At 37.6% G+C, this 12,636-nt stretch overlaps 1 pseudogene; it reads left to right on the top strand.

Annotated features, from left to right (window-relative positions):
* Positions 1-10,288: 10,288 nt before the first annotated feature.
* LOC133068428 (tubulin alpha-1B chain-like) lies at positions 10,289-11,640 on the top strand (annotated as a pseudogene).
* Positions 11,641-12,636: the final 996 nt, after the last annotated feature.

The raw sequence follows: 12,636 nt of genomic DNA, 5'->3' as shown, positions 1-12,636 counted from the left end.
TTTAAGTATAGTTGTTCAAATTTATGTGTTACAGGGGTACAATATAGTGAGTCACAATTTTTAATTTATATACTTAATGTGTAGTTGTTATAAAATACTGTCTATATTCCCTATGTTGTGCAACATATCCTTGTAGTTTATTTCATACGTAATAGTTTGTACCCCTTAATCTCCTCCCCCATATTGCCTCTCCCCCTTCTTTCTCCTCACTGATAACCCCAAGTTTGTTCTCTATATCTGTGAGTCTACTTCTTTTTTGACTGAGAACCACCTTTTGATTTACATTTAAATTCTAGGTGTGATGAATTTTGAATCTTATATTATGGTTAAAATTCCCTTGCAGTGTCTGCTAAACACTGGTGGTTTGGAGACATGTAGCTTTATGTGATCACTAGCCCACTAAAGTTAAAATGTATGATGAGGGAATAAAAGAATTAAACATTTCATGAATGTTTATATTCATGCTCACAAATGGATCAAAATACTGATTTTAATCTAGATTACCCAATATGGTTGATTATTTACTAAGTGAATATATAATCATTATTTACTCTGCACCAGATAATGTACCAGGAGATGAGGGTAGAGTGATGAATAAAATTTAACTTCTACTCCAAGAGAACAGTCTGGTTGAGAAGGTGAACACATAGTCATATGTGTACAGTAAAATCAGTGCCACATCGGAGGTATGCATTGAATACTATGCAAGTACAAAGGAAAGTCACTTAGATCTTCAGGTTTAGGAAGGATATGCCACCCAAAGTCTCTCTTCAAAAAGTTTTTAAAAAATTATAAATTGAATACATGAACATAAAATAACAATTAAACAATTTAGAAGAGTTTGTGATTAAAGTAAAAGAACTGTTTCTACTCAACAGTTATTTGGTTTCCTAAAGGCAAGCTCTTTTGAATATTTTTGATTGCATTTCCTTTGATGGTTCTTCCAGAATATTAAACCATGTGATTATACATTCTCTGCATATTTTAGGGTTATTTGTATTTCTATTAGTTCTGAAGTTTAGTTTTTTGATAATAAATAATATACTGATACACTACTAAGAGGTGATATTAATGCCTGTACTATTTTGTTCACTTTTTAACCTTCATCAGTCTCCACCATTTATCAACTGCCTTGTATTTTTATTTTTTAAGACTGAAAAAGAAGAGATGTATTTATATGTATAACTGAATCACTTTGCGGTACACCTAAAACTGATGGCTCAGCTGGTAAAGAGTCCGCCTGCAATGCGGGAGACCTGAGTTTGATCCCTGGATTAGGAAGATCCCCTGGAGAAGGAAAAGGCTACCCAGTCCAGTATTCTGGCCTGGAGAATTCCATGGACTGTATAGTTCACGGGGTCGCAAAGAGTCGGACACGACTGAGTGACTTTCACTTTCACTCACTAAAACTAGCACATTATAAATCAACTCCAATGTATTCCAATATAAAATAAAAATTTTAAAAAGTCAGCATTTAAAAAAAACTGAAAAATTTCTTTGAAAAAAGCTTCTTAAATAGTGAAAGAAGAGAGTGTTATATTTGTAATTTGATATGAAACAGCAATCAACAGAAGCTTTTCATTCTTTATTCATAATTGACTCTGAAAATTTTCACTTTTAACTGTATTAGGTCATGTACTGTGCTGTGGTGGAATGGTGTTTCTTTTCTCCTTATCAATTGGCTAAAATCATGGCAAAGGTTTACCTTCTCCACATTTGAATTGTGGCTTTTTACACAGCTTTGCTTTATTTTTTATTAAACTATAGTTGACAGTTTACAATATTTTGTTAGTTTCAGGTGTATAGCAAAATGATTCTGTTATATAAATATTTATTTGTATGTATATAATACATACATTTGTAATACATATATATGTATGTAATATATACATGTCCTTCTGGAGAAGGAAATGGCAACCCACTCTAGTATTCTTGTCTGGAAAATCCCATGGAGGAGCCTGGCAGGCTACAGCCCAAGAGTTGAACATGACTTAGCAACTAAACCCTCCTAATACATATATATTCTTTTTCAGATTCTTTTTCATTGTAGGATATTGCAAAATATTTGGTACAGTTTCCTGTGCTATATAGTAAATCCTTGTTTATGTATTTTATTTATAGTGGTGTATATCTGTTAAGTGGTGTGTATCTTGAAGAAGGAAATGGCAACCCACTCCAGTGTTCTTGCCTGGAGAATTCCATGAACAGGCTACAGTCCGTGGGGTTGCAGAGTCGGACATGACTAAGCTACTAACACACACATCTGCTAAGCCAGTACTCCTAAAGTATCCCTCCCCTTCCTTTTCCCTTTGGTAATCCTAAGTCTGTTTTTTATGTCTGTGACTCTGTTTCTGGTTTGTAAATAAATTCATTTGTATTATTTTTAGATTCCACATAAAAGTGATATATAATATTTGTCTTTCTGTGTCTGACTTCACTTAGTGTCATCATCTCTAAGTCCATTCATGTTGCTTCAAATGACAATATTTCATTTTTTTGTGTGGCTGAGTAATATTCTGATGTATATATTTACCACATCTTCTTTATCCTTTCATCTATTGATGGACACTTAGTTGCTTCCATGCCTTGGTTGTTATAAATAGTGCTGCAATGGCCATTGGGGTGCATATATCTTTTTGAATTAGAATTTTTGTTTTTGCTGGATATATGCCTGGGAGTAGGATTGCTGGATTATATGTTAACTCTATTTTCACTTTTCTAAGGAACCTCTAAGGGCTTCCCTGGCCTGGTGGCTCAGACTGTTAAGAGTCTGCCAGCAATGCAGGAGACCTGGGTTTGATCCCTGGGTCAGGAAAGATCCCTTGGAGATGGGAATGGCAACCACTCCAGTATTCTTGACTAGAAAATTCCATGGACAGAGGTGCCAGGTGGGCTATAGTCCATGGGGTTGCATATGCACAGAGCCGGACATGATAAGTAACTAACACAAGGAACCTCCATACTGTTTCCATTTTGGCTGCACCAATTTTATATTCCTACCAACCATGTAGGAAGGTTCGCTTTTCTCCACACTCTCTCCAGCATTTAATACTTGTAGACTCTTTTTTTCTTGGCTGCGCCTCATGCAAGATTTTAATTCCCTGACCAGGGATCAAATCTGTGCCCCCTGCGTTGAAGCACAGAGTCTTAACCACTGAACTGCCAGGTTCAGTCTCTCTTTGTAGACTTTTTAAGATGAGTATTCTAGCTGGTGAGGTGATACCTCATTACCGCACAACTTTGTTTTTTCCCCTTTGGGTTAGCAATTAACTTTCTTTTTTATTTGTAAAAAAAAGTTATATGCATCTTACATTTCATATATTTTCCTTATTTCTTCTCAAGCTGAGATCTTTTCCCATATGCCTTCCTCCTAGCACCATCAATTTATCTACTCTAATCTGAACCAGTTGCTTTCTAGGGCTAGTGAATAGCCTCTTTCCAGAAATTTCCTTTATTGCTTTCTTGAGTGGGACCAAACATTCTAAAACCCGTTTCTCCTCTTTCTCTTTTTCAGTTTTGTCTCTTTTTCTAGTCAGCATCATAAAGTAACTGTTTGAATAAAGATATATGGTAAATACATATAATATTAGCAAATGTTTGTATTTTGCTCTCATTGTGTGTGTTTGCGTGTCAGGGTGTGTGTGTGTGTGTGTGTGTGTGTGTGAAAGAAGGAGAGACTAGATATTAGACTATATCATTTTAGAGTCAAGAAAATTTTGCTGCAAACTGAAAGGCATTTATCAATTTTCTTGACATACAATGGTGGTGATAGACCTAAGTCAATACATCCTAATTCTGTTTTAGATAAGCTGTTTTTAATCCTGAAAACTTTTATAATTGTCTATAAGTGTGGGTCTTAATTACAATCATTTCACTGTTACTTTGTACTTTAAACACTCAAACATTTCAGCTGTAAAGAATTGGTCTGTTATTTCTCTTTCTTCTCCATTTTCTGCATTCATTCTTTTTGAATTTCTATTATTCAGGTGTTGGATTTCTATGATGGTCCCATATAACTCATCTTTTCCCTAGTACTTTCTGACTCTTCACATTTCTGCTTTAGACTCTAGAAGAAGGGCTCAACTTTATTTTCGAATTTATTTTTAATTTCATTTAGTTAATTGTCTTTCTGGCACTTTCCAGCCTCTAGCAATCTTTTGATATGTCTTATTGGGTGATAATATCTCTCCTACTTTTTTTTTCTCAGTTATGTATTAATTCTATATTTATAGCTAGGCTTCTTTTTTTTGTTTATTTTATTTTTTAAATTTTTGGCTGCACTGGGTCTTCATTGCTTTTGCACAGGCTTTCTCTAGTTGCAGTGAATGGTGTGCGGGCTTCTCATTGCAGTGACTTCTCCTCTTGTTATGGAGCACAAGCTCCAGACATGAGGGATTCAGTAGTTGTGGTGCATGGGCTTAGTTGCTCTGCAGCATGTGGAATCTGCCCAGACCAGGGATCAAACCTATGTCCCCTGCATTGACAGGCAGATTCCTATCTACTGCACCACCAGGGAAGTCCCTTCTATTTTTATAGATTTCTGGTTCTATTTAGTGTAGACTCAGAAGAGATGAAAAGTAAAGGTGTATCACTAAAACCTAGTATGATTTTGTGGGGGAGCTATAGGCAATAGCAGATTAAGGCTGAAGTGTTAAACTAGCAATAGTAGGACACGTGACTGAAAGAACTGCTCGACATTATATCACAAGGGCCTTGTAGATCCCTCTACTAAGAAGTTTAGTTTTATCTTACAAGCACGTAGTGTTTCAGTAGTGAAAGTAGTCAGATTTGTGAAGAAGATATATTAAAAGACTAGAGGCAGGAAGGAAAATTCAAAGGCTAAACAAGTTCATACTGGTAATCAGGATGTGATCTAAAGCAGAACGATCAGAGTGAAAATGAGGCAGAGATAAGAAAGATGGTACAGAAGAAATGTCCAAAATTGATTTAAAATATTAAGGCAAGAAATGCTAAAAACCCCAAATGGGATAAATATAAAGAAAATCACATCTAGGCAAATCATGATAAAACTTCTGAAAACCAAAGACAAAAAGAAAACTTTTCTTTTTGAAAGAAAGCATCTAGGGAAAAAAAAAAAGATATATTGCCTTCACAGGAGCTAATAAAGGCAAAATAAGAGTGACAACTATCCTCTCTATGTAAACAATAGAATCCAGAAAATAATGGAAAGATAACCTTTAAACACTAAAATAAATTAATATATGGAACAGTTTATAATTAAAACCTAGTCTATTTCTTTTGTCTAATTTTCTGTTTAATAAGGAATGTCACTGTATTAAGACAATACTTTCCTGGAATAATGTCCAGTTTCACAAAACCTTAAGAGAAGAAAGATTTCATAGTGGAAAAAGCATTGAGTTTAGGAGACTTGAAGATCATTGTGAAAAATCATAATTTAAACAGTTAATTTTGTAAGATGATGGGCTAGGTAGAGTAATTAATGTTTGTCCTTTGTGTGTGTGCTAAGTTGCTTTTCCGCGACCCCATGGACTGTAGCCTACCAGGCTCCTCTGTCCATGGGATTCTCCAGGCAAGAATTCTGGAGTGGGTTGCCATGCCCTTTTCCAGGAGATCTTCCCAACCCAGGGTTTGAACCCAGATCTCTCGCATTTCAGGTGGATTCTTTACTGTCTGAGGCACCAGGGGAGCCTTTAATATGTTCTAAATGGTTGAGTCATGCTCAGTGTAGAGTCAATTTTTTAACTCCCTTTAGCTCTAATGTTTGATAATTTCTAAATCTCCTTCATAACACTTGTCATAAGAAAGTTGACTCTTAGGTTAACTGTGGTAATATTTGATAAACATTTTAAGGGCAATAATGCAATAAAAATTTTATGAATAGAGGGTTGTGTACAATATAGGGTTTATAAAGAGAGGTGAAAGTGGATCTTTTTAAGAACTATTAGGCAATAATTTAAAAAATGGTTTGTCTATTTTATATTCAGGCAGATATTATGAAAATAACATTGAGAGGCAGTATAAGATAATGAGTGAAGACTTGTGCTCTGGAGTTTGATTTCCTACTTGAAAACTCCAGCTCTCCAAATTACTAGCTATGTGACCTTTGGAAATTTCTTAACCTACCTGAATTTCAGTTTCTACATCTATAAAGTCTTTTAAAGATTATGGCATAAAATTGTAAGCTTTCTTCAAATGTTAGGTTTTTGTTTTTGGCCATTCCATGTGGCTTGTGGAATCTTAGTTCCCCAACCAGGGATCAAACCCAGGTAGCTATAGTGAAAGCACCGATCCCTAACCACTAGACCACTAGGGTTAGGAAATTCTCATTAGCTATTATTATTATTATAAAAAGCTGGTAAAGCAAAGTTAGTACATTCAGAGTAATTGAATAATACTTTTTGCTAGATTCTGGTATTTGGCTCAGACAAAACAAGTACCCGAGGAACTTTGCATTTTACAAAACAATGGAAGAATTAAAAAAGAGAAAAAATTATTGAATTTCTATGAATAGTAGGAATTGTGTTGACAGTTCACTTATGTAATTTTTTTAACCTTACAGTGAGTTTATATTGTAGGTATTATTTTTATTATTTTACAAATAAGGAAACTTAGAGATGTTAAATATCCTATATTTTTGCCAATTTAACAAAATAATCATTTACCAATGAGCAAGAGGGGTGAATTTCAGGGAGAGAAGACTGGTTTCCTTATATGAATTCTAGAAAAAAATAATTATTATTAGCTGCTTCAATATAAAACTGATTTCTACTGTAATTATAATCACACATCTGCTGTTAACAATACTACATTTCTTTGTTGGCTGATTATTTAGTTTATCTATTGATTTCTTTTCATTATCATTTTATTTGCAGTAGAATCAATCAACTCTAGATTAAATTAAAAGTAGATTAAGTATAGCTTTTCATTCTAAGAAATACCTCACTCATTTCTACTTTTCATGTACCCTCAGTTCAGTTCAGTTGCTCAGTCGTGTCCGACTCTTTGCGGCCCCATGAACTGCAGCACGCCAGGCCTCCCTGTCCATCACCAACTCCCGGAGTCCACCCAAACCCATGTCTATCGAGTTGGTGATGCCAGCCAACCATCTCATCCTCTGTCGTCCCTTTCTCCTGCCCTCAATCTTTCCTAGTATCAGGGTCTTTTCAAATGAGTCAGCTCTTTGGATCAGGTGGCCAAAGTATTGGAGTTTCAGCTTCAACATCAGTCCTTTAAATGAACACCCAGGACTGATCTCCTTTAGGATGGACTGGTTGGATCTCCTTGCAGTCCAAGGGATTCTCAAATGTTTTCTCCAACACCACATTTCAAAAGCATCAATTCTTCGGCGCTCAGCTTTCTTTATAGTCCAACTCTCACATGTACCCTATCCTTCAATAAAGAAGATAATATTTTTGGAAAAATATATGAAATCAACCTTTTATAACAGGGTATAAAATCAAATTGTTTTTCCTTCTCAGAAGATTATCTAGAATCTTATCTTCCCTTTAATAGACATTTTACTCTATTAAAAGAGATCTGGGCATTTTTGAGGAAGCAAAGTAGATTTGAGTAAGTGTCTAGAAATATCATAAATTAGGTGCAGGGTAATTTACCTATATTTTATACAAACCGTAAAATAAAAACAAACTGTTATTAAATATCTTCTTGTTGAAAAAAGATTTAAATGAATTTTTAAAATGTCAAATGTCACTTTATAATGTCTTTTTAAAACTAAGTCTTTCTTTTATTGATCACCAGACTATGACCTTCAGTGATTTGGAAGTTCCAAGTTTTTATATGAAGTCCGAAGTTTGATTATCTACAGTTGTTGAATTTAGGTATCATCATTATACTTGGATTACATTAGCAGAATTTTCTCTTTTTAAAGATTGCTTATGTTTGGATATGTGGATGCCTGGCTACTCACAGTTAGATCAGACCTATGCTGATCAAGAATAATGAAGTGAAGTACTGATAATGTATTTCTTGGACAATTTCATTGAACAGGAAATATTTGTCTCTATTAGTCTAAGACTAGAATGCTATGGCAGGTTTCCCAGGTGGCTCAGTGAGTAAAGAATCCACTTGTGATGCAGGAGATGTGGGTTTGATCCCCAAGTTGGGAAGATCCCCTGAAGGAGGGCATGGCAACCCACTGCAGTATTCTTGCCTGGGGAATCCCATGGACAGATGAGCCTGGCAGGCTACAGTCCATAAGATCACAGAGTCGGACACGACTAAAGCAACTGAGTAGGCCTGCGCTCAGGATGCTATGGCAAAGAGAACAATGAGTCAATACGTTAAAGAAGATGCAATCTGGCTTCTCTTTTAAATAACAGCCCAAACTGAAAGGATCAACTCTGCTCCATGAGGTTATTCAGAGACACAAGTTTTTTCCATTGGTTGCCCAATCATCCCCTTAGGGTTGTCATTCTTTGCATGGTGGAGATGGAGTCTCTGTGGCTCCGGGGTGAGAAAGGAAAGAGCGTGGTAGAGGCATACTTATGGTCCGAAGACTTAGATCCATTAGAGGCACGTGTCACATTTTATTCTATGGAGAAAAATAGTCACACAAGGCTGGAAATTTTTGTTTAGTTTTGTGTCTAGGAATAAAGGGAAAATGCATTTTTAGTCAACAGCTAATGGTCTTGACTTTATGACCTGTGTTGTTTCTGTTGATCCCATTGAGGTTTCCTGATGATGTACATTTTACCTCTTGAAAAGGGTAAGGATTGATACAGTTCCTGTGTGGACTCTTAAACTGGAGAAATAATAACACTGTTTGTTATTTTTTCAGGCTGGGTGCATTATTATATCCTGTTTATAATGGTGAGAAATTATAATCTCTCTTTGAATAAGATCCTCTCCACTATTTTTTTAACTTACTGGGTCTCAGGAGGATGTGTGTGTGAGCTAAGTTGCTTCCATCGTGTCCTACTCTTTGTGACCCTCTGGACTGTAGCCCTCCAGGCTCCTCTGCCCATGGCATTCTCCAGGCAAGAATACTGGAGTGGCTTGCTGTGCCCTCCTCCAGGGGATCTTCCCAACAGGGACTGAGCCCGTGTCTGTTATGTCTCCTGCACTGGCAGGCACGTTCTTTACCACTAGTGCCAGCTGTGAAGCCCCTCAGGAGGAGAGGAAGCAATATTAAAGTTCTGTGAGTTCTCTATGTCTTGTGACTCTGTTTCTAGTCTCCCCCTTTTTTTAGAGGGAAAAGAAAGAGCCAGCTTCTTCTAACTCTGCAGTGAAAAATAAGTTCTTGTAGATTAAAGCACATTTTAATGTCCTTTCTTCCTGAATCAGGTCTCTGTTTGAGCATTGCTTAATAGATATCTTCTAATGTGTCTTCTTTTTAAATAATTGAGTGTAGGCAACTTCTCAGGGGAGAGTCACCAGGGAATTACTAATACATACTCTGTAGTTTAAAAGAACAGAGAATGATATCCACTTGTGTTGGATAGTTATTATTCTCATAATTATTCTATTATAATCAAATTTTGTGTATATAAAGATGCCAGTAAAGCCAAGAATTCTCTTCTCACTGATTATCATCTATGCTTAGTAGCATATGCCTAAATTTCTCAAGCAGAGGGACTTCCCTGATGGTCCAGTGGTTAAGGCCTGTGCTTTTAATGCAGGGGGTCCAGGTTCAATTCCTCGTCAGGGAACTAGATCCCACAGGCCACAACTAGAAATCCCACATGCCACAACTAAGACCCAGTTTAGTCAAACAAATAAATAAAATATTTTAAAAAATTTCTCAGGTAGAAATTATTTATGTGTGCTTAAAGACTTTTGTTGCTACAATTCAAATCTCTCTGGGAAAATTAACTCTTTAAACTTTATAATCATTTTATATTTTATTCTGGCTGAATTTTCATTGATTTTATTTAGGTTTTATTTTGATATGAGCAAGTAGAAAGTTTAAAGTAGCTGTGAGCAGATCCATGGTTAAGGGAAATGAACAGAAAAGATTTTGTTTGTTTGTTTGAAAGACTTGTTTGATTTGTGGATTTGTTTTTCATGGAAGGTCACCTTGAGTTCCAATTGATTTATAGAGGATAAATTAGAACTGATCATGCCCACTAAAAGAATTTATTATGTGCAAAAGTCATTAAACAGTCCCTGAATTTTTAGCCTTTATTTTGAGTTATAAAATTACTATTGCTGATTTAATGAAAAAACACCCTCATTTACTAAAGCACTGTGACAGCACATTACTTACCTCGACTCTTAGCTTGTTGGGGATGGCAACTGGGACCTGGTGTCTGCTCCTGTTGCCTCTGCCTGCTGACCTGTAGCCACCATGTATGACTGCATTTCCATCCACCTTGGCCAGGTTGTTGTCCAGATCAGTAACGTCTGCTGGGAGCTCTACTGCCGGGAGCATGGCATCCAGCCCAATGGCCAGATGTGCAATGACAAGACTATTGGGGGAGGATATGACTTCTTCGACACTGAGGATATGACCTCCTCAGTGACACAGGCATTGGCAAGCATGTGACCTGCGCAGTGTTTGTAGATCTAGAACCCACAGTCATTGATGAGGTTTGAACTGACACCTACCGCCAACTCTTCCACCCTGAGCAGCTCATCACAGGCAAAGAAGATGCTGCCAATAACCATGCTCAAGGTCCCTACACCATTGGCAAGGAGATCATTGACCTTGTCTTGCACTGAATTCAGAAACTGGCTGACCAGTGCACAGATCTTCAGGGCTTCTTGGCTTTCCACAGCTTTGATGGGGGAACTGGTTCTGGGTTTACCTCCTTGCTGATGGAACATTTCTCTGTCGATCATGGCAAGAAGTGCAAGCTGGAGTTGAGCCCTACCCCAGCTTTCCACAGCTGTAGTTGAGCCCTACAACTCCATCCTCACCACCCACACCACCCTGAAGCACTCTGACTGTGCCTTCATGGTAGACAATGAGGCCATCTATGACATCTGTCATAGAAACCTTGATATTGAGTGCCCAGCCTACACAAATCTTAACCGCCAGCTAGTGCCCTCCATCACTGCTTCCCTGAGGTTTGCTGGAGCCCTGAATGTGGATCTGATAGAGGTCCAGACCAACCTGAACCTGGGGCCCTATCCCCGCATCCACTTCCCACTGACCACATACGCCCCATCATCTCTGCTGAGAAAGCCTACCATGAACAGCTTTCACTAGCAGAGATCCCCAGTGCTTGTTTTGAACCAGCCAACCAGATGGTGAAATGTGACCCTCGCCATGGTAAATACATGGCTTGCTACTTGTACTGTGGCAATGTGGTTCCCATAGATGTCAATGCTGCCATTGCTACCGTCAAGACCAAGTGTGGCATCCAGTTTGTGGACTGGTGCCCCGCTGGCTTCAAGGTTGGCATTAATTACCAGCCTCCTACTGTGGTACCTTGTGGAGATCTGGCCAAAGTACAGCGAACTGCGTGCATGCTGAGCAACACCACAGCCATCGCTGAGGCCTGGGCTCACCTGGACCACAAGTTTGACCTGATGTATGCGAAGCGTGCCTTTGTTCACTGGTATGTGGGTGAGGGCATGGAGGAAGGAGAGTTTTCTGAGGCCCGTGAGGACATGGCTGCCCTTGAGGAGGATTATGAGGAGGTTGGTATGGCTTCTGCTGAAGGAGAGGGAGAGGAAGAAGGAGAGGAATACTAATTGCCATTCCTTCGAGCCCTGCAGCACTCATACTCAGAGCATCAGCGCTAGCTTACAGGTGCAAAAACTTTCTGACTAGATTGTCTTAGCTTTCAACAGTGACCATGTGTACCTGTAAGACTTCTGTCTCAAAAGTAAAAAGTTTAAGAAAGAAAAAAATAGCACTGTGAATTGAAAATAGCAAGATTTACTTTTCATAAATCATGCTAAAAGTCTTGATAAAGGAATCTGAAAATTTATATATCACTTTAAGGATAAAATGTATTGGTGATAAATCCAAAGGGCAGGTGAAATAGAATTTAAGTAACATACTTTTGTTAATAAGGATATTGTACCATTGATATTCTGAAGCTGTTATCAGTCACATGTTAACATTTATTTTCAGCCCTTGGCCTACTTAGTTTTCTACTCACCAATTTTAATCTGTTTTTAAAAATTGCAAGTAACACTGCTTGATGATGAGGGAAGAGCTTTTCCCCTAATTGGGCAAAAAAAAAAAAAATAGATTCCTAATGTTGTAAGATTATTTGAGTGTTTAGGTCTTTGTAAGTTGTAAAAAATGAAGTTGTAAAATTTGTGTTAGGTAAATCTCTCACTTTAAATTGGATTGAAGACATTATCATGGGTGCCTTAATTGTGATAGTGTGAATCCTTGAACTCTAATTTGGATCTAATTGAGAACTACATCATCAATGCTTGTAAGTACATGGACCATGTTTTATTGGCTTCCCAGGTGGTGCTAGGGGTAAAGGACCCACCTGCCAATGCAGGAGACATAAGAGACCTGGGTTCCATCCCTGAATTGGGAAGATCCCTTGGAGGAGAGCTTGGCAACCCACTCCAGTATTCTTGCCTGGAGAATCCTCATGGACAGAGGAGCCTGGCAGGCTGCAGTCCATTGGGTCGCACAGAGTTGGATATGGCTGAAGCAACTTAGCATGCCACACACATGTTTTATTAAACTCTCTATACCTAGTTCTTGGTATATAGTAGATA

This window comes from Dama dama, chromosome 13, assembly GCF_033118175.1.
Source record: "Dama dama isolate Ldn47 chromosome 13, ASM3311817v1, whole genome shotgun sequence".
NCBI lineage: Eukaryota > Metazoa > Chordata > Mammalia > Artiodactyla > Cervidae > Dama > Dama dama.
This window is presented reverse-complemented; position numbering and strand designations above follow the sequence as displayed.